The sequence below is a fragment of the Manis javanica genome, chromosome 8, assembly GCF_040802235.1.
Source record: "Manis javanica isolate MJ-LG chromosome 8, MJ_LKY, whole genome shotgun sequence".
Taxonomy (NCBI): Eukaryota; Metazoa; Chordata; class Mammalia; order Pholidota; family Manidae; genus Manis; species Manis javanica.
Window position 1 is genome coordinate 97,795,443 of NC_133163.1, and position 20,785 is coordinate 97,816,227.

Here is a 20,785-nt window from a genome sequence, read left to right on the forward strand (position 1 = left end):
ATCTTGCCTAGTGAGTTCACTGGAGTAGGAATTAAACATTAAATAGCAAAGCCCCACTGAGACAGTAAATGAACACGTTCCGTCTGCAGCTGCTACGGCCAGGTACTATACTTGAGGTTGTGACACAGGAAATGGCTTTGGACTCTTGACCTTTGAGTCATAAGAGTCTCAGAGATTATTACTTTCTTTTCATGAAAAAGATAAGAAAATTTATAGTAACCTCCTACCATAGCAGTAAGCAGAAGGAGGCATTTCATAACAATCATTCTACAAAGAATTTTTACATTAGAGCAGAAAAAACCTGCGGATTTGCAGCTGTGCATGGTTTTCTGTAGCAGCAATAATAGAGACAGAGCAAGGGAATCATTTAAAAATCTTTATTCTTTCAAAATCAAGCTTTGGTCAGTTCTGCACTGAGATTAAGGTATTTCTAGTTTATATATAGCAAACTCATTTTATTCATTTCATGAACTATATCATATATGCGAACATACATATTTATCTTAGTTTGAATAGTAATAATGAATTCCCTTATACTGACCATCAAGCTTCCACAATAAAACATAACCAGTGTCAACCTGGTATCCATCTCTTGATCCATTTCGCTCACTTCCTCCACTCACAGAGGAAACTTTTCTTCATTTCAGGCCCCAGCGGCTTCCTGACTTTACTGCCTGCTCAGCCATGAACCAAAAAGATGTTGTTGTTATTTTATAATGTATCCTGCAGTTTTATGTGTCCTGCATCAGGAGAGGTTTTTCGGTAGCACTGCGCCACATTTCCAGAAACAGAAAGTCTATAGTTTTTTTAGTACCCACTAAATACAGGCTTAAGGCAGAGGTGCTAGAGGAGGCGCTGGCCCTCCCCGGGGCCTTTCTCAGAGACTCCGCCCACCCCCTCCAGCTGAGTAAGCCGCAGAGCACGTGACCTCGTCCACGCTCCTCTCCTGTTAGCGGGACTGAAGGTGTCTTAGACACCTGAAATAAGCAAGGTTTGATTATAAGCAATGGGGAAACGGAGATCACGTGAGCCACTGGGTTTGAGAGCTTATGCAGAATCGGGACAGTGGGTACCACTTTCTTTCATGTTTACTTGGTTCTGCAGAGAGGAAGGGTGAATGGGGGCAGTTTCTAATTTTAGTCCCTTGTGATTCCCAGCTGTACTCCTTGCCTGTGGGTAATTTGCTTACTTATCCTTCCAATGGCTGCCTCTTGTTTGTTTCTTTGAACTAGTTTTAAGGGGCTTCTTCTTGAATCCTTCAGTATCCCTGATGAAGACAGGGCAGGGTTAGGGAGAAAGCATATGTGATAGAAACTGTTGTGGCCCCCCCGTGTAAATAAACAGGGAGGTTAGCCAGGAAAACACAAACCTCTTCAAGTATTTGAAACAGAGAGAATTCGACACAGGGAATTGGTAAGAAGGAGTGTTACTCAGCCAAGGGGTTGGGTCACGTCTGGGGTCCTGTCTGGCGACAGCTGGAGCCAGGGAAGAGGATGGCCGCAGCCAGAGAAAGCAGCCAAGGCAGAGTGGAAGGCGGGAAACAGCTAGGCATTTTCCTTCCCGGTCCTGCAGCCTACTGCGAGTGCCTTCCACCAGAGAAGTCCGCCGCAGTCTGCTGACCCCGGGACCTGGACTGTGCAGCAGAGAGGAGGAGATGTAAATCCGAGGCCCGACACTGGTACAATGTGGAAACAAGGAATTCTTCTCTCACCTTCAGCAGAGGTAAGTGACCATGAATATCATGTGTGTAAAAACAACCTAAATGCCCACAATGGATATATGTTCAGCTGATTATGAAATATTATGTGGGCTTTGAAAAACAGTATTAAAAAGAATTTGTGATCATCTGCGAAAATATTTAAAGATTAAATAAAAAGAGAAAAACATTGCTTATAAGTTCAAATCATGATTTGAATAAATGCAAAAGATATTATTGTGCGTGATTTCAACTATTTAAGCTATACATGGAAAAAATTGGAACAGTGATTAATGAAAGGTAAACATTGTTCTGTTTTGAAATTATGGGTTTTTATATTTTCTAATTTGTATGTTTTTGTATTGGGCCAATGATCAACACTGAGCACCTATTACTTTTATTCTAGAAAAAAAGATTGTCCTCAGTACCTGGAATATGGACTACACTGGGTCACACAGCTACCAGGAAGATTATCTGCCACATGGGGACATTACTATTAGAAATGGTAGGTATGATGCTCTCATGCTTCTGATATATTTAAATTTTTCCAAGCACTGTTAGTATTTTTTAAAATAATAACTACATGAGTTAGGTTTTCTTGCCTTGTAGATAAAGAAATAGAAACAAACAAGATTAGACTGGTGGTAAAAGGCCAAGCCAAAGTCAGAGTTGGGACTTGACTGACCCTTGTCAAAGGCCACCAGGGGAGCCATAAATGCTCCTCTTGACTATTCATACTTTCCTCTTTTCAGACGTGTGGTAGGAATGCTCTTCTTCGTGGTAGGAATGCTCTTCTTCACCTCCTGAGAAGTATAGTCGTTTGATTTGCTTTGGCCAATGAAATGTGAGCAGAAATGATAAGCTTCACTTCCAGGTAGAAAAGTTTTAAAGCCAGAGTGCAATCAGTCATAGTCTTTTTCTCCAACTAGAAATCCTGGTAGCTCATGTAGGAATGAAGCCTCTGTACGTGTAGGTCCCTGAGGTCCCCACCTTTGCACCTGCTTTTGGCATGTAGCATGAAAAAGAACAAAGCTTTCACTGGGTTAAGCCACTGAGATTTGGGTAATGTTTGTTTGCAAGCCTAACAACCCATTTTGGTCAAAACAGAAATTATTCTCTTCATAGCACTAAATTGGGCTTCTCATGTTCCTGTCCATTCTCAAAGATGATTAAATGGTAGAAATAGCACATACTGTCAACAAAATTAAAATATTAGGGTAAAATAGCTACAGATATATTTTTTATTATCTATAATAATTACATAAATGGTAAAAAAGTAATTGTCTAAGTTCACAGAGAGAGGGAATTAACACATGTAGTTTGGGTAAAAACTCTTAACACTATTTTTTGCTCTTTCTCTCCCTTCTTTTAAAAATGTTTATTGGTTTCTTTCTTTTCTTTATCAAAAGCCAGGGCTGGGCTTGCCACAAGGAGGGTGATAGACAGGTGGGGTCAGGAGATCAGTTATGTGTAGGGAAATGGAGATTTTGGGGGCAAGGTTTCTCACTGTTGGGGAAGGGAAGTACAAATATGGAAAGGGAGAAGCTAGAATAAACAATAAACCCTGTGATGTTGGATTGGAATTGAAAATATCAGTTAGCAGTCACAGTCTAAAATATAGTTAGAAGAGTGGGAATAAATATAGGATATATATGTTTGTGTATATACACATGCATAAATACTCACATGTGCACACCAATATACATACATGTACATATGTACATATAAATAAATATTGATTTCCAGGGCTGGGTCAAGCAAAGAACAAGATGAGTCTGGACCATCTTTTTTTGTGATAGTAAAGAAATGATCGAAGAATGGTGGCGGCATGCCAAAAGTTCACATATGTAGCAGCTCCCACTGCCCAAACTTGGACCATATAAGCATTCAAAATAACTAATATTAGAATGTATTACAATATGTTAAATAAAAAAGGAAACCGTGAGTCTACATTGATATAAGTAAATGAATGAACAGATTAATGAGTGGAGAAAGGAAGCTCTTTCTCAAGACAGGAAATCAACTAATAAATGTAGAAGGAATGATGATACTAGAAAACCCTCTTCTCCATCACGGTAATAACTAATTCAGGCAAGAAATATACCAAGAGTTGCTAAAACTTGTGGGCAAAAATTGGATGAGGAATAGGATTTTTCTTTATCTCAAAATATCACCTCCCAATACATTTATTAATCACAAGGAAAAAAAGGGTTACTTTACAGTGGAGAAACCTGACAGACACCATCTCAATCAAAGGAATCAAAGCAAAACCACCACTTAAAGGACAAACAGCTCTTGGCCACTGCAAAGAGCAATGTGCCACTGAACAGGGTGCATGTGGGGGAAGGACAGCGTCTGTGATATTCCCTCCACAGAATATGTATTTGGGACCCAATCATGAGGAAGCATTGGAAAACCCAAACTAAAGAACTTTCCACAGAGTGACTGGTCTACAATCTTTGAAAATAGCAAGTTCATGGATATCGGAAGACTCAGGAACATTCCAGGCTGAAAAACTAGAGGCACTAACAACAGGCTCCGTGGATGGTCCTAGTGTGGCCCTTCTGCCATAACGGAAGTTGCAGAGACATTTAGCAAAACTTGAATCGGGCTCTGGGTCAAGAATATACGGAGGATTTTCTACAATTCTTGCAAATTTTCTGTAAGTTTGGAATTGCCTGTGTGCATGGCGCAATAGGTTCCCAGTAACTGATAAAGAGAAGGCAGGGAGTGGGGAGTGCAGAGGATACAGTGCCTGGGAGAGGCCACAGGGCATCACTCAGATTTCAGTATTGCCAACAAAGTCAGCCTCACGTGAACTCCCACGGTTCTGCTGCAGTGAGTGGGTGGTGAGGACTGAGGACAGCGTGGGGTGGGCGAAGGGGCTTTCCAATTTCCTAAAAGTCTGTTTAGCACAGGCAGGTGAGAGAGGAGGAAGAGGACGAACAGGCAGGCACAGAGGTAAATGACTGGCATCCAGGGGAAGCTGTGACAGCAGCAGCCAAGCAGACAGGAGAGTCCTGGGGAGAAAGGCAGGAGGGGGCAGTAAGCAGTGACCAAGTGCCCCACAGTGGCATGGGTACAGGAGCCTTTGCATAGGAAAAGAAGGAGGAGGCAGGCATCTGAGAAGCCAAAATTAGACAGCCAGGGAGCAAAACAGGGCAAAAAGAAGCCAGAGTAGAGAACTGAAGCAAAAATATGTAAAAACTAAAGACAAAGCATCAAAATGTGATGACTTGATAAGAAGCAAAAGGTCAGCAAGACCTCCTAAAGATAGGTGGATTATTTATTGGTGTTAAAAAATGAGCTAATAGAAAATTGAAAGCATTTTTGTGGCTGAGAGTTCATGGGAAAGGCTGTTGGATAGGAGGCAGAAATACAAATTTTAAGAGGAGGAAAAAGCACAGGCAGAAAAAATAAGAGAGCATACATACATAGTTGATGTATAAAGATTATACTAACTGTAATGTGAAAAGGCATAAAGTTTGAATGACCACAGCCTAGTATTCACAAGCAGCAGGGAAAAAAAAGAGAGAGAGAGAGATCTCCCTTTAAAATTGCATCCTAAGGGCAAGAAGGAAACCTGTTTAGTATGTTACATCATTCTGGAATCGAAGGAAGCAGAGGAGAGAGAAAAGGCTCACTCATTATTCCTAGTCTGGAACTTCAGGCTTCTGGTCTGATGGGCAGGAAGGCGCACAAAAGGTTCCCTCCACAGCCTGAGGACAGTCATGTAAGCATCTTGAGTACCTAATACAAGTGCCAGCCACTTAGCAATTGCTCAGTAAATGTTTTACTCTCTGGCAAATAAAGGTTTCTCTCAAAGGGTAAAAGCAAACAAAGAAAAATGGAGAGGTCTGTATTGTTAGGTGAAATCTCTGCAAAATATCAGGAATAAATAATTACAGAACGAAAAGTTACATTGAGGCTACTTTTCTGATTTTATTTTAAGATGTTTTGAAACCATTGCAGATTTTTGCCAGTAATTTATCACTCTAAATTGCAGGTCTGGTAACCATTGCTAGCCAGTATTAAGAAAGTACCATGTAAAATTTCAAATAGACCCTGACTACAGAAAAGAATAAAAATAATTCTGGAGAGGGTAGGATGTTTTCCTTTTTAAAAATGTAAAATGGAAAGATGTCATCTTCTGATAGGAAAGACTAAGTTACAAGGAAGACTTGAGTTTAGAGAAGATAGAATCTTGAAACTCATAAAGAATGGTAAACCATTTTGAAAGGTAAGGCAGCAGGCATGGCTGTCGATTTAATTACTTCCATTGACCTCCACTGATGGAGAAATGCTGTCAGTTGATGATAAATGGTCAGAAGGGACCAGACATCAAGTTGTCCTAAAGTCAGAAAGCCACGGTCATATCATGATAAGGGACTGTGATAAGTCAGGGTTCTCCAGAACCAATCCAATGTATACAAAGAGATTTATTTTAAGGCACTGACTGGAAAGTCCCATAGTCTACAAGCTGGAGACATAAGAAGCTAGTGGTGTAAATTCCATCTGAGTCGACAGGTCTGAGAAAGCAGGAGCACTGTAAGTCCCAGGCTGAGGGCAGAAGACCAGCAGGAGGGCGGAGAAAGTGAGTGACTTTCCTCTCCTCCCCTTTTTGTTCTATTCAGACCCTCAGCAGATTGGGTAATGCCCACCAGCATGGAGGAGGACAAGCTGCTTTACTCAGTCTACAGAGTTAAATGCTAATCTCATCTGGAAACACTCTCACAGACCCACCTGAAAACAATCTTTAGCCAATACCTGGGCACCCTGTGATCCTGTCAAGGTGACATATACATTTAACAATCCTGGGGACTGATTCAAAGAAAATGATTCAGGGTGAATTTGAAAGATAACTCGCATTGTAAACTGAGGTTAAAAACATGCTAATCTATAACTAACAATAAAGGGCACAGAATTATAGATTAAATAAGGTTTTTTATTTAAAAAAAAATTATTCCCAAGTGAAAGATAGAAATAGTTTTCTTTAAAAACTATTCATTCCCCAGGCTCTTCTTTCTCAGTGATTTTGCTAGAGAATTAAAGCAAACCAGGAAAACTATGGAATACACTGATTTTCAAATACCTTCTCTGGTACTGAGTTTTACAAACCCAGAATTCAAATAAATGGTGACAGGGAAAGTCACGGTGTGAACAAGTTTCAATGAAAACCTGAAATATTAATTTAATTCCATTCTGCAGAGTGGAGTGCTCTCAAGGTGAATGAATCAGTGTAGAACTCAAACCTTTTCTTTCTATTTAGAGAGAGTTTACCGCCCCTCCAGCCTTATTCACATTGGATTGGCTTTGCCTCCTCAAATATAGCTCTGGCCAAAAGGCTGGATGGGACATGCTGAGAGGACGGGGCCTCAGTGTGATCAGAAGGTCTGAATAGATGACTCCCTTGGGAGCCCTGTTTCCAGAAGGAAGACAAGAAAGACAACAGAGAAGCCAAAATTCCCACAGGGTCATGTAGTCGTTCTCATGGAAAACCTTTGATTAGATGGGACCTCGAGACACCAAAGTGGAAGGAATATTTTGCATCTCTGTGTTCAAAAAGCAATTATTGAGCACCCACTACGCATGAAGCTCTTTTCTTGACGCTCAGGCTCTGTTTCCAACTTGGAAAGCTAAGCAAGTGCATTGTCACCAACGAAGTGTTGGCTGATCGTGGCTGAGAAGAGGAAGGCAGGCAGTGAAGGCTGAGATGAAAACGGGGAAATAGCTATTCTCTGCTAAGAAAGTGGAAAATTCAGGCGAGAGTGTTGGGCTGCATGGATGGTGCATAGTCTGCAACAGGCATTGTTTAACTGAGGCAGGGCTTCCCTGCATTTTGAGACAGTTTTTTTTTTTTTTGGCTTTCTTTTTAGAACAACTTCTAAACTGCTGCAAGACAGGATGATGGAATAAACATTTGAAGGTCATCCAGATTTAAAATTTTGTGTGATTATGTTCTCCATCTTGCATTATTTGTAGACTATTTCTATTCTTAAATATGCCAAATGCTTAAGAGGGACAAGTCACTGAATTAAACATCTTGGGGCCCAAAGGGAAGGAGAACATAACCTCTGACTTTAAGTGACTCATAAAAAGAGATAAAGCAAATGCCCAAATAATACTGTTTTTAAACTGATATCAAAACAGTAAAAATAAACCACAATCAAAAATCACTTCATACCAATCAGAAAAGTTCTAGTCTATTGACTGCCAAAATTTCCCCAGATTATTCTTCCTGTCCATGCCCTTTGCAATGTGATTTTGCAGCTCTTTCTATAACAGAGTCTAGTTCCCACCTCTTGAAACTGAGTTGACCCTGTGGCACTGGCCCACAGAAAGAAGCAGAAGTGATAGTGTGCCAGTTCTGAGCCCAAACCTCAAGAGGTCTTGCACATTTCCTCTTTCTCTCAGAACTCTGTCACCAGCATGAGACCCAGGCCAATCTAACGTGCTGGAGAACGAGAGAGCAACATGTGGAGGTAAGTGCAGTTGTCTCATCTAAGGCTGTCATAAGCCATCTCACGGCAAGCAAACCCCCTTGCATGTGAGAGAGCCCAGCCAAGATTAGCAGACCCTTCTGTCATCACATAGCTGTCTGCAGAAGCATGGGCAACCCCAGTTGAGCCCATAGGAACTACTCAGTTGACCTGTAGAATTGAGAAGACACTAAATATTTAGCATAGAATCTACTACAGTTTGGTTATTTGTTACTCGGCTTTCATGTGACAATTGTTAATTGACACCAAGGGTTTCATGAGGTAGTGGACTTTCAACAAAACCATGAAGAATGAAGAGGACTGTGACAGGCAGTGATCAATAGGGAAGATTTCAGGTCAAAGGAACTGCGTGAATAAAACCATGGAGTGAGAAAGCCCAAGAGCTCATGGAAAGGCAACAGCCCATTTAAACGAAAAAGGCTCAGAGTTTCATGATGTCAACCGTAGGAGCTGATCTGGAGGGGTGGCTGTCCTCTAGACAAGAAGCCCTATTGATAGAGAGTTTGTTCGGACACAGGCCTCTTAGATGCTGGGGCTACAGAATATAATTTTCAACCCTCACTGGGCTGGACCAAGAAAGTGCAAGAAATGGGAAGAGTCAAATCTTACCATTGCACCTACTTTACACATGCATCTGAGCAGGACAAGGAAGCAAATATAGTCATGAAATGAATGTGACATGACTGGATCATGGAATAGAGAATTGAAACAAGTGAATACAGATATTTTCTTTGAGACAAATTTTTTATTTCACTGGAACTTAGAAGCATTCAAATTAAATTTTTGTATTGGCTTGTTATTTTGCCAAGAAAATGAATTCATGGGCATGTAGGTGTTACTGAGATGTTATCACACTGGACTGCCTCAAAAATCCTTGGGGAAGTAGGTTGCATGTGAATAATCAATAAATAACTAATCCTTTTCTCAAGAAACTGGAAGAAAAACAAAAGCACAGTGTTGACTTCCTCATATTGATTGTTTGCCTTTACTTTATATTCCCCCTCCCACTTCACGTAATTGCCAGGATGCGAGGTGACCTTTCTGTGTTTAATTACCCCAAAAGAAGCATGTAAGAAATGAATGTCAGAGAAAGAGGGAAGTCCCTATTCCTGAATGTCTTGTCAGAATAACCACCCCAAGCTCTTTCCTCTTTCTGTGGGTTATGTGAGCCTTGTTTGCAGGGAACAAAAAATGAGATGGAGAAAGCATGTGGCTGTGCAGCCAGAGAAGGTGGAATAGGGTCAGAGGCAACTAAGCAAAAAACACGTCTCTGCAAATAAGAGCCTCAGTCTTCTGAGTCACTCTTTGGAGTGCAGTTGTTCCTAAATAGTACCTTCCTGGATATCCTTCAGACAGAATTCTCAACTTGGAGTCTTCTATCTGGGAGCTCCCAGTAATTAGATCCCATTATCTTGCCCAACTACATGACCATTTCCAACCTGGTTATTGCATAGACAGAGCCTCTTGCATAAACAGTGCCAAAGAGAATAAGGAAGATGTTTCAAAGATAATGCTACCCAGTCAATTGTCACATACCACTTTCTCCTGTGAGCACAGAGAAGATGATATTAATTTCCTCTCTCATTACTTTATTTGCATCTGATGCCTTAGGTGTCTAATAAAAGCTACTTTACTACCCTGTATTATTTCCTGACTTAGTGACTATTTTATTTCACTATTATGGGGCTTGATAAGAGGTGCAGGGAGTGACACAGAATGTCAATTTGAATCATAAGATTTCTCATTTGCCGTCTGGGCACTGAGACAGAGCAGTTCGACCCCATTTCATAGCCCTCCAGCCAGAGTCCACGATGGCAGGGAGACAATTCAGGGTTCTTGAGCATGTACGTGCCAGGGGACATTGTAGAAGGCTTTTGAGAAACAACTCAAAAATTAACCTTTAGTGGGAGTTAAGAAAACAAAGTAGTGTGGGGAGCAAATGAAGGGGACAAAGAAAGGAATTATGTCTATGTTAAAGAATCTGGTTTGTACAGGCTAGAGATTATGGCTTTGCTTAGTATCCGCTCAGAGAGTACCAAAACTAGATAGTCTTAGGAATTAAAACCTCCAAACTCCTCATTCCACCAAGGGGAAACTGAGGCCAATAAAGGCGAAGATGTTTGCCATATATAGATCTTTCATCTTCTACTTGAGGATGACTGCAGTATGAGTTTTACTTGGAATCACCCATGCTCCAGCCTAGGGACCTACCCTTCACCACACGCCCCTGCATATGCACACACAAGGTCCCACAGGCCTCAGATTTCTGAACACTGAGCCATTCATCTCTATCATGCCATCCCCAAAGCCAACAACCGAAAGGACACACATTAGTATGAGTGCTTGAGTGGCCACCTCAGTGACAAAACCAGATTGATGGGCTTCACCAAACAGATGCCCGTCTTGGCCTGGTTCCCCCGACCCCACACTACTAAACTCAGACTCAAAGACTTGATTGAACTACTTCAAATTACTTTCCTTCTATCTCAGCAGATTGTCTGTTGCTCCAAAGAAAGTGAATATTCTCACCCTTCCTGCACTGGGTAGTTTCTTAAGGCTACCAGCTGCTGGGGGGATGATGGTCAGAGTGTTTCTTAATAGAAACACGTTATCCCAGATGTCTGATCATAAGGCCAGCAGGTCCAGTCTTCAGGTGCTAGCCTGGAAAAGGGACAGGTGCCAGTACTGCTCATGAAATGTGATTTCTTCCCTTGCCCACAGAAAAGGCATTGTAAAACTGGGTGATTGTATGGATTTCAAGGACTGAGATAGTGATTCTTCACCTGTGCCGAGGAAGTAACTACATTTTCCCCCAGTTGTATTTTGCAAATTATCATTTGGCTTTGCCTATGGACGCCAGATTCATCAGCATACTAGCAACTTTCTATGGGCATATTGCACACAGTGTTGGAAATAGACTTCAGTATCATCTACCTATCATCATTGTCTCTTCAACAAATGTCTCCTTATCTCCAATTTCTATGCTCAAGAATATCAGTTTTCATGTTGCAGCTTGAGAGCCTTGATTTAAATCCCTGATTTATTTATGGGAGTATGGGAGAGTTCAGACATGTTTTCATATGCACTAAGATGTCAGAGAAATTAAAGTAGAGGCAGATTTTTCATATCAGTCAAAGTCTAATTACAACTGATTTCCAGCAAACTAGTGATTGTAGGCTAATTTTCGGTTATGAAACAGAAACTGAGGTTAATGAGGCTAATTGTGTTTACCGGCATTTTTGAACAAAAGAAAAGAAGCCAACTCAGTTTTGAAGAGAGCTCTTTGTTAGGGACAGATTGGGGAAAATTGCGACAGTTGTACCACCATTTGCTGAAACTGCTTAGTGCCATGCTCGGGAAAGGAACCTCCTCGAACATTAGCTGGCAGTTCAGAAAATCAAGTCCTTAGATAATGAGACTTTCCTGATCCAAAGGTCACTGCTTATGACAGTGATAGCTGAAATCTTGAAAGCAATGTGACAAGGAAACATTCAAGTGGACAACCCTTGATTCTGTCCTATTGTGCAAAAGGAAGAGGCAGAGGGAATTGTCATATACAGATGCCTGATAAGCGAAAATCTGGCTGTGCTGCCTTCTAAAAGTTGAGGGAGGTGATAGGGACAAGGAGCCACCTGTGAAGATACTGCGTCTGGCCGGAGACTAATGTGGCCCTGACGGTGCAGAGCAAGCTGACTGCAGTACTGCCTAACTCCCCCTTGTGATTGCCCATGAATGGTTCATCCATCCTGTCCAACAATTCAGTCAAGCAAGAAGATTGGCTGTTACAATTCCTAGGAAAAATCATCCGTCAAGAAGCCAGAGTTTCCTGAGGCCATGAACAGTTTACCATGTAAGAGAACAAGCATCTACTAAGTACCAAGTTCATGGAATAAAGAAAAATGCTTCTGTGCTAAAGTCTGCTTCAGTTTGGAATAGGAGGCAGCAAGGGCTGCCCACATTTCCCGTATGGGCTTTGCCCACATTTCCCGTATGGGCTTTGCCCACTTGCCCTGGAGCTTCTTCCCTTTGACCATACTAGCCCGCAGGGCAGAGTTAGCTGACTCTGGATGAGGTTGATAATGCAGCCACCGACGTCCAGTCACTTTGGTTCTAAACTGAAGTACTAAGATCTCGATGTTTAAAGAGGCCTCTACAGGGTTCTTTGAGGGCATTAAACACTCTAGTGGTGAAACAGCTTTAAAGAGGACAGTAGTATTTTGGAATGCATCACATTGCCTATTATGATGCTAAACAACATGCCCTGTTTTAAAGGAGGTCTCAGTTTCTTCACCCTGAATTGTTTGAAGTAACTTAACCTATTGATACTTGTCATCCTGACAATGATGTGCTCCTGACCCAGCCAGGGTTACCCGAGCACATGCTGCGTGCCTGAGGAGTGAGAGAGAGAGAGAAAGAGAGAGAGAGAGCACACGGGACTTGCACTGAAGTTTGTTCTGTCAGGAAGACCACACCTACCCACAGTCCACAAAACTGGGCATGAAACAAATCATATATTTTAAGACTGTCCCATTGTGTTTAATTAAATGCTGCAGTGCAAAATACAAGTGCTGTAAACACTCAGCAATCAAAGCTCATTCCCGTTCAGCAAGACTCCGTTCAAAGACAGCTTCTTTGCTCTCTCATCTCCCTAGTCACTGTCAACCCCATTTTCCTCAGGGTTCCCAAGGCACACACGGCTTCCACCTTGAGTTAGTACTGATTTCACCATGCCTTCTCAGTATGCTTATTAACTTCACTAACTGTTTTCTTTTTAAATTGTAAGCTTTTGAGGACAGGGAACAGAACCCACCCTTATATTCTTCTCAGCACATAATATTGACATAAAGTAGGCACTCAATAAACATTTACTGAAAGGGACATAAATGAAGGGCAGTTATTTGTGTTTTTTAGAGCTTATTGGGGAAAAAGTCCTACATAGTAATATGAGAAATAAGCCAAAGTCACCAAGAGTCAGAGAGATAAGGACTTAGGTAAGAGAAAAAGAGTTTGACTTTTTAAGGAAGGGAGAAAAGATGGAACAAATAGAAAAGCAACCAATTTTGTGGATGACTGGTGGGGGCAGGGTAGGAATCAATAATGGGGGATCTAAGGATAGGAGAAAAGTTGAGACAGATTTTGGAGATCTTAGAGAAATTAGTTTAAGAAGCTTAAGGTTGCCAAAATTCAATTCATTGATCTTTTACTTTCCTGTCTGAAATGCATAAAGATAATTCTGGGATGGGCTTATGTGAACTCAAAAGCATGTTTATGAGCTTGCAAGTAGGGATGCCTGCTCCCCTGGTCTTTTAAAGGCTGGAGGAGTAGGGTGCTTAGATCAGCAACAAAGATTTGGAATTAACCCTATGTACAAGGAGTGCTTTATCAAAAGTCAGGCTGCCTTCTAAAAAGGTGTCATTTATTGTGGTGATCCAGGCTGCATCTGTATGCACAAAATAGCATGGCTGCTATGATTGGTCTAGTCTGACAGCCATATTCACGTGGTCTTGGCTCTTAAGGTCTGATACTAGCTCTCCAGAGTCAACAGGATTAATCAGTCATTTTCCATTGTGGTGCTTTTCAGATATCACCACCTGTGCAGGGCACAGATTTCACATTAGATTTTCCTATTTTCCCATGGCATGTACAACTTTATTTCAGGGGAAAACCTATGAGCATGCTAGTTTGCAAAGACTGCATAATCATCTAAAGATGGTAGACTAGCTTCTTTTTCTGTAGCCATAGGCCTGAGTGTGAACATCCTCATTCATCTAAGGGCCATTTGGTCACAATAAAGCTTTGAGGTTACTTGAATTCTGACAAACTATGCAGCCATCTCCAGAGCTTGCCGTGGCATAGCTGGCACATGGGTGGTTCTCCGTGGGCACAGAGGCTCAGCTCATGAACACTTTATGTCTATGAGATAAGGACATTTTGGTTTTGAATAGAAAACTAGTACAGAGTGGTACCTGAATTTCCCCATGTCTAGGCACTAGATGCACTATTGTTTGCAAAAGTATCCCAAAAAGATGCATTCTTGCTATTTTACAGAGGGAGAAGGCAGAGGAGGAAGCAACCACCACCCTGCTGTCACTGCTGCCAAAACGTAGCCGGATAGTTCCTCCTGTTTTCCAGTCTAGCATTCTGGATGACTCTTTAATCTTCTTCTTTCTAACCTCAAGTTAAAAAGTATTCTGAAGGTGAAGAGTAAAAAAAAGTATGAAAGTTCCCAGGACAGATCCAGCCCGTATGCTCTTCACAGCCTGCCCACTCTTGGCTTTGAGACCTTGACTCCAACTACAGCACCTGTCGCTCCCGCACATGCCCTGTGGTTGCCTGCTTTGTTCACTCGGTGTGCACCCAGTGCCCAGCCCCCACCCTCTGCCCAGCACCAGAAGGGCACAGCATTCTTGAGGGGCTGGCTCAAGTGCCATCTTTTCTGGGACGTGGGCAGCGCTTGTCACTCCCTCAGCCACTCGTCCACTACCTGATTTGTCATATGGTAGGAAAGTCAGTGTTTTGATGACTGTGTCTCCTGATCACTTGTGAACTAAATAAGGGTATGGAATGTGTTTATGCTCCTCCTATAGTGGATGGCATGAATTAGGTGTTCAGAAATCATTTTTACTGAATGAGTGAATGAATGGGTGGGTGAAAAGCTAAGTGAATTACACAGTAAGGGTAAAACAGGCAAGGGCTCTCTCCAATTCCACCTGAGTGAAACATTTCTAAATAGGGCAAGGATACCATTTAGCACTCTGTAGATTCTTCCATGGCCTAAATTATACTTTGAGCATAAGATGAGAGGTTTTTGAATTTAGTTGTAGAGGAATCTGGTAACCAATAGGACAGAAAGAGTCCAAAGGGATAAATAACACCAATGGCACACTGCTACCTCACTGGGGAACAGAGCAAATTTGCTGCCTTAACAGAGCGGACTTTTCTGCTGTGTGTATGTGTGTGTGTGTGTGTGTGTGTAGGGGGGTGCAGGGAGTGGATATGCACACATGAAGGACACATGCATATGTGAGGGAAACATGTACAGATGGAGTAGGAGGTGGGTCATGAATGAGAAGCGTAGAGCACACAGAGGTGGATTTGAGTACCTGGAGTTAATAACAGACTATCCACAAATATAGAAAGCACTTTCACACTGAAAACTGTCATAACAAAAATCTCAAAATTAAAGAAAGTTTGCAGATTTCTAGGAATAACTTTAACCTCAGTCATTTAAAAAAATAAAAATGAGTGCTTATGATTGTAACATACAACATTATCTCACTCTTCTCCATATTATCAACTTTATTTCTTCATATGCTTTCATTTTTTTTAAATGCCAAATTTTTGTCTCCCACATGAAAGGCAGGGAGAACCCCTCGCTGTCTGGCTGGGCTGAGTTCTGTTTTCCTGGCACAAGGGGGCCAAGTGCTCAGCACTAACTGGAACCAGACTTCATTAAGGTGGTTCTGGCAGCAAACAGGAAACAAAATGTACTTATCTAATGCTCTGGGAGAAGTGACTCTAAGAAGTCAGCACTTCGCAGGTCTACTGAATTCCACAGTATAGAAAATCTGTCTATCTGCAATTTGTAATTTCATGTATAAGTGTGTAGTTATAATTTCATTTAAAAAGTGAACTGCCATCATTAACATAGATCATTCTGTCAAATAGGATTGTAGATGATGCCAGCATGCTGTGGTGCATAAAAATTCATTAGGTCTACTTTATACTAACAAATAGTTTTACTATTAGGCCTGGTTTCTAATGAAAAAAATGGGAGGTTAAAGATTATTTCTTCACCAAAAAAGCATTTTCATCATTTTTTTCTCTAAAATTATTTGAATAGCTGCCTAAATTCTTAAAGTCTCCCTGTATGTGTAACTATAGATAAAAATGTGCTTTGCCTGAAAATAAAATGCTTTCAAAAGCATTTTTTTTTTTTTTTTGCTTTCTAAATGAAGGCAAGAAAGAAAAAAGAGAAACTATGTTTTGTGGGAAGAATGTTTCAAGTTTAATTCAATTACAGAATCTCATGATTCAAAGGAACTTGGAGATCATCTGATAGAAGTCTTCCCTGAATTACTGAATCCCAGTCCAAGTGGGCATCAGCCACTAGGCGGCTCTTCGAATGACAAGAAGAACAAGATAGGGCATCTCATTTGTTTCCTGAACGTTCTCATTATTTAAAGTTTTGAGTTTAATCTGCCTCCTTAAAATTCAGGTCTAGTTCTATATACTGGAGCTACACAAAAGCTTCCTCTTTTACATATCAGCTTTACCCACCACCTTCAGCCTTGAGTGGAATTAAAGTTGCTGAGGGTGTGCTTTTAAGCAGTCATATCCTACCTACGTGATAATATCCCTTTTTGAGAAAATTAGGGCAAGTTCATGGTCAGCACCTATAAGCCATTGAGAACTTCTAAGGCTTCCTCATCCAACTGGGTGGCCATTAGCCAAACATGGTTGTTAGCACTTGAAACATGGCAGGTCTAAATTGAGATGTGCTGTATGTAAAGTATGCAGCAGATCTTGAAGACTTGTATGGAATAAAAGGAAAATATTTCACTAATATCTCATATTGATTATATGTTGAGAAGTAATACATTGAATAAAACATGTTTATTAAAGTTAATTTCACTAGTTTTTAAAACCTTTTTTAATGTAGTTACTAGAGAATTTAAAATCATAGATTGTCCAGTCATATTTTCACCATAAAACTTACTGCAGCTTGTACCAATGTTACCATGTGTGTGCATGCGTGCGTGGAATGTGCATGTTTATATATTCATCTGTCTGATATTTGTATCTCTTGTCAAGTAGGTGCTTCATGCAGAAGGGGACTCCAACTCATTCATTTTTTATTCTCAATACTTACCACAGTACCTAGCACTCCATAGCTATAAAATAATTTTGTTGAATGTTTGAACAAATGCAGTATTTCTAGGACCAATTTCAGCATTGTTAGAGTCCCCAAACATGCCATTCTGAGTTCTGAGGATTCAACTGAGAAGCAATATAAAAATTTGATATTCGGGTGGACATTAGTGAGGACAAAGCCAAGACAGGGTACAAAATGCAGAGAGCAAAGGACATGGGCTGATAGGATTGGGAAAAGACAGAGGGGCAAGTATAAGGCAGGGGCCAGGCTAGCCTTGTGTTTGTCATACTCTTAAGAGCAGCGCTGTCCTGTAGAAATACTGTGCTAGCCACATATGTCAGTTTATAGAGAAAGTCATAGAGAATGTCTTTAAGAAGTGGCATTACAGGAAAGTTGTGGATGGTAGGGAATTATCCAAATGGAAACTGGGAGAGAATTTTTCAGCTGGGTGAAGGGGCCCCAATGTGAGAAAGAGCTTTATGTGTGAAGGCCACATTCAACTAAGTGCAAGAAGACCAATGTCATCAAAGTGTGGAGATCGGGAGGAGAATGGCCAAGATGAGGCTAGGGAAGGAATCAGGAGCCACACCAAAGAGTCCTGCAAACAGATTCAGAAATTTGGACTTTAATTATACTGACTGACAATTGAAGGATTTTAAGCTCAAGTGACATGATGAAATCCATGGTTTTGGTTTTGGTTTTTTATAGATTATTCTAACAACCTCATGCAGAATGGGCGGTCAGGGTCCCAGAAGGGAGGAGGGAGATTAGTGAGGCTATGTTGACAAGGAAAGAGATGTGGGTGTTTGGCTTGAGGGAATGGGGATGCAGACAGTGGATGAACTCAAAAGAAAACCTGTAGAACTTGGACTAGTGTGTGATGAAAAGATATAGATCAGGGATTACTCACTGGTCTCTGGCTTCAGCACATGGGAAGATGAAGGTATATCCACTGAGTGGAAGAGGGCAGATGAAGGAGCCTTAGAGAGAAGGATCGAGACTGACATTCAGGAAGTCCAAGAACGCTTAGCAAGTTGTACCTGCTATGAGGAAAAAGTGCCAGGGATGGGGTGGAGGTTAAGGGTGGGTGAGAAGTAGCTAGTAATAGTAACGACCCTCCTTGCAGATAGGAGGGAGCAGTCCTTCCGAGGAGGACTGCCTGTCTTTACGATCAAAGGAACATGTGCTCACCAGAATGCAAGAACATTAAATCTGGAGGCACTGACACCATCCAGCAGGCTTTGTATTTGCCTTCAGAGCCTCTCCTCAGGTGCTTGTAAAAAATGGTTAGGAATTCTGAACTTAACATTGAAGAGAAACCATTAGGTGAAAGTGAGAATACTAGAAAACCATCTTACTTGTAAGCATAAGCCTCCTGGAAAGCTTAAAAAAGAAAAACAAAAACAAGCTTATTTTGTGCTTTCTAGCTGGAAAGAATGAATTCCTGACCAGGCACACATGGAAACCTATGTAATCGCCTATACTGTTGGGCATAAAGGACACCCAAGGAAATTAGAACAAGTCTACCAACTTCCCAGAAAATCAAGTATGTCTAAGCCTGTATGTCTCTGTTAGAGAACAAAGATTGCTCCGTGGGAAGAAGGAAGCTGCACAAGAACTCAATCAGGTAGTGGTTGACAGAAGACCTTTAATGATTAAAAAGGCAGGTACCACCCTGTATGCATAAGGGGGTCCCCTTTGTAGGCCCATTTTATGGCCTGCCAATCCCAAGTTCCAGTTGTAATGATGCCCCAACGGAACACTTGGATTCCTCTCTGCTTTTGTCTTTCCTCAAATTTTTTAGTGAGATGCTCACCCCAAATCTAGATTTTCATGTCTTCTGGAGACAGAAAGCCACTCCACCCCCATTCTTCTAGCAGACCAGATCCTCTCCCCACTCTGCCAACCCCCCTCCCAACCACCTATCCCATATTCTGGCCATAAGTGTTATTTCAAAATATGTATGCTGTTTTGTGTCCTCCACTATAGTAAAATCTCAAGTTGACCATGCTATCTATCCTCTGTGCATTCATATCTCTTAAATAAATATATATTTTTTTAACAAATGAAGATTCCAAATTGCGTATAAGCAATTACAAACATGTCACGATCACAATAAGCACTAGTCAAGTATGAAAAAGCACAGAGGAAAAGTGATTCAAAGGAGACAAACTGACCTAAATTCACAGTCAATTGTTCTGTATTGTTAGGATTTCACTAATGATTGTATTTGTTCCATCTTGTCAAGGTTGACCTGCCATTTATGCAGTCTACTGATCTACAGATGAGAATTAATTGTGGAACTAAACAACTTCTGTCAAAGTCAGGTTCTTAGTTTGAAAATATAGTTTTCTGTTGCAGGTCTTTGCTGATAGCTTCTAAAATTGAAATTCAGGGATTAACAACACCAAAAAAAAAAAAAAGGGAAAAAACCCCTGACTCCATGTAATCCATATTTGCCAGAAAGATTCTGAAAATTTGTACTTTTATATTCCACATTGAGCTCAATATAACACATTTAGAATGTTTCTGAAACATCTTTATTGGAATAATTTTCAGTAAAATTAAAACACACAAATAACTGCTCTTTAGTTGGGTTAAAAAAATTAAAAAGGGAAAGTGCAAAAAAACTATTTTTTAAATAATCTTGCTTTCTAATCTGTTTTTAATCTAATAAGACTTTTTTTTCTTCTCATGAAGCAAAATAAATAAATGCCATTTTGCTTATTTCTCGAAGATGTTTATTTATTCGCTTTTAACTTAATGTTTATCAAAGCTATAGATACATATAACAACAACTCCAGAGAGAATGATGGAAACCAGCACCCCTTGTCTTGCATCTTCTCTCGAGTCCCCCCTCCCCTGCCCAAAAGCCATCTCAACTCTGCTCCACTTTCAGTTGTTCTGAGGTTATCACCACGGCTCTAAAAGTGTGCTGGTAGCACTGTGTCTTGATTTGTTAAACTTCAGAAACTTTTCTATTGACTTCCAAATACAAAATGTGAAGATCTGGGTCACTTGCACTGCTCTCTTCTCTGGCTCTGATTCTAGTATTTGATACTTAAATTTCTTTTGTAAAACTTTCTAGTGTTCCTCTATGTAGCTTTCAATGCTCTTCTTGTTCCATTGACTGTCAGTATATTTCTTGATATGTTGTAAATGAAAATATTTGTGTCCTACCTTTCCTCTGATTCTGTACATTCTCCCATCAGTAACCTACATGTTGGCACCTTCGAGGTTGTTTCCATTTACATTCTGTCCTGTACCCACAAGCAAATGTACTTTCTCCACAAATTGATAGTAAACATCTAAAACAACAAGAAAAACCTGTAACATTATTATGTTATGTAAATTTTGTTCATTGCTGTGTTGAACAGCACAGCCAGGGTTACATTTCTTTTCTTGCAAGTCTCAGCTCAGGATCCAAGCCATTGGTAGGAACAGTTTTGGCATCAAAGTTAAAAGTATTTTATTCCATTATACTCAATTACATAAAATCAAACAACATTTTACTTGGCTTCATAGGACCATTATGCTCCTTCTCTTTTGTTTGTTTCTTTTTCTTGGAGTTTCCAATTTTATTTTTTACTTCAGTGTGTCTTTTGGTTTTTAAGACATCACAAAGTATGTCCAATTTCTTATGAAGAAATTTGTCAATGTTTCTATTCAGAATCTATATTCTTTTTTCTAATATATGGAGAATTTTACTGAATG

General features: G+C 40.6%; 1 long non-coding RNA gene across 3 annotated transcripts; it reads left to right on the forward strand.

Moving 5' to 3' along the window:
- The first annotated feature begins 919 nt into the window (after positions 1–919).
- On the forward strand, positions 920–19,759 carry LOC140843141 (uncharacterized). Of its 3 annotated transcripts, XR_012120687.1 has the most exons (5): positions 920–1,065; positions 1,573–1,722; positions 2,103–2,201; positions 8,111–8,178; positions 14,245–19,759. It is a non-coding gene; the product is annotated as an uncharacterized lncRNA (long non-coding RNA). The 3 variants fall into 3 exon arrangements; XR_012120688.1 differs by lacking the exon at positions 8,111–8,178; XR_012120689.1 differs by lacking the exons at positions 8,111–8,178; positions 14,245–19,759 and adding an exon at positions 6,966–7,601.
- The last annotated feature ends 1,026 nt before the right edge of the window (positions 19,760–20,785 follow it).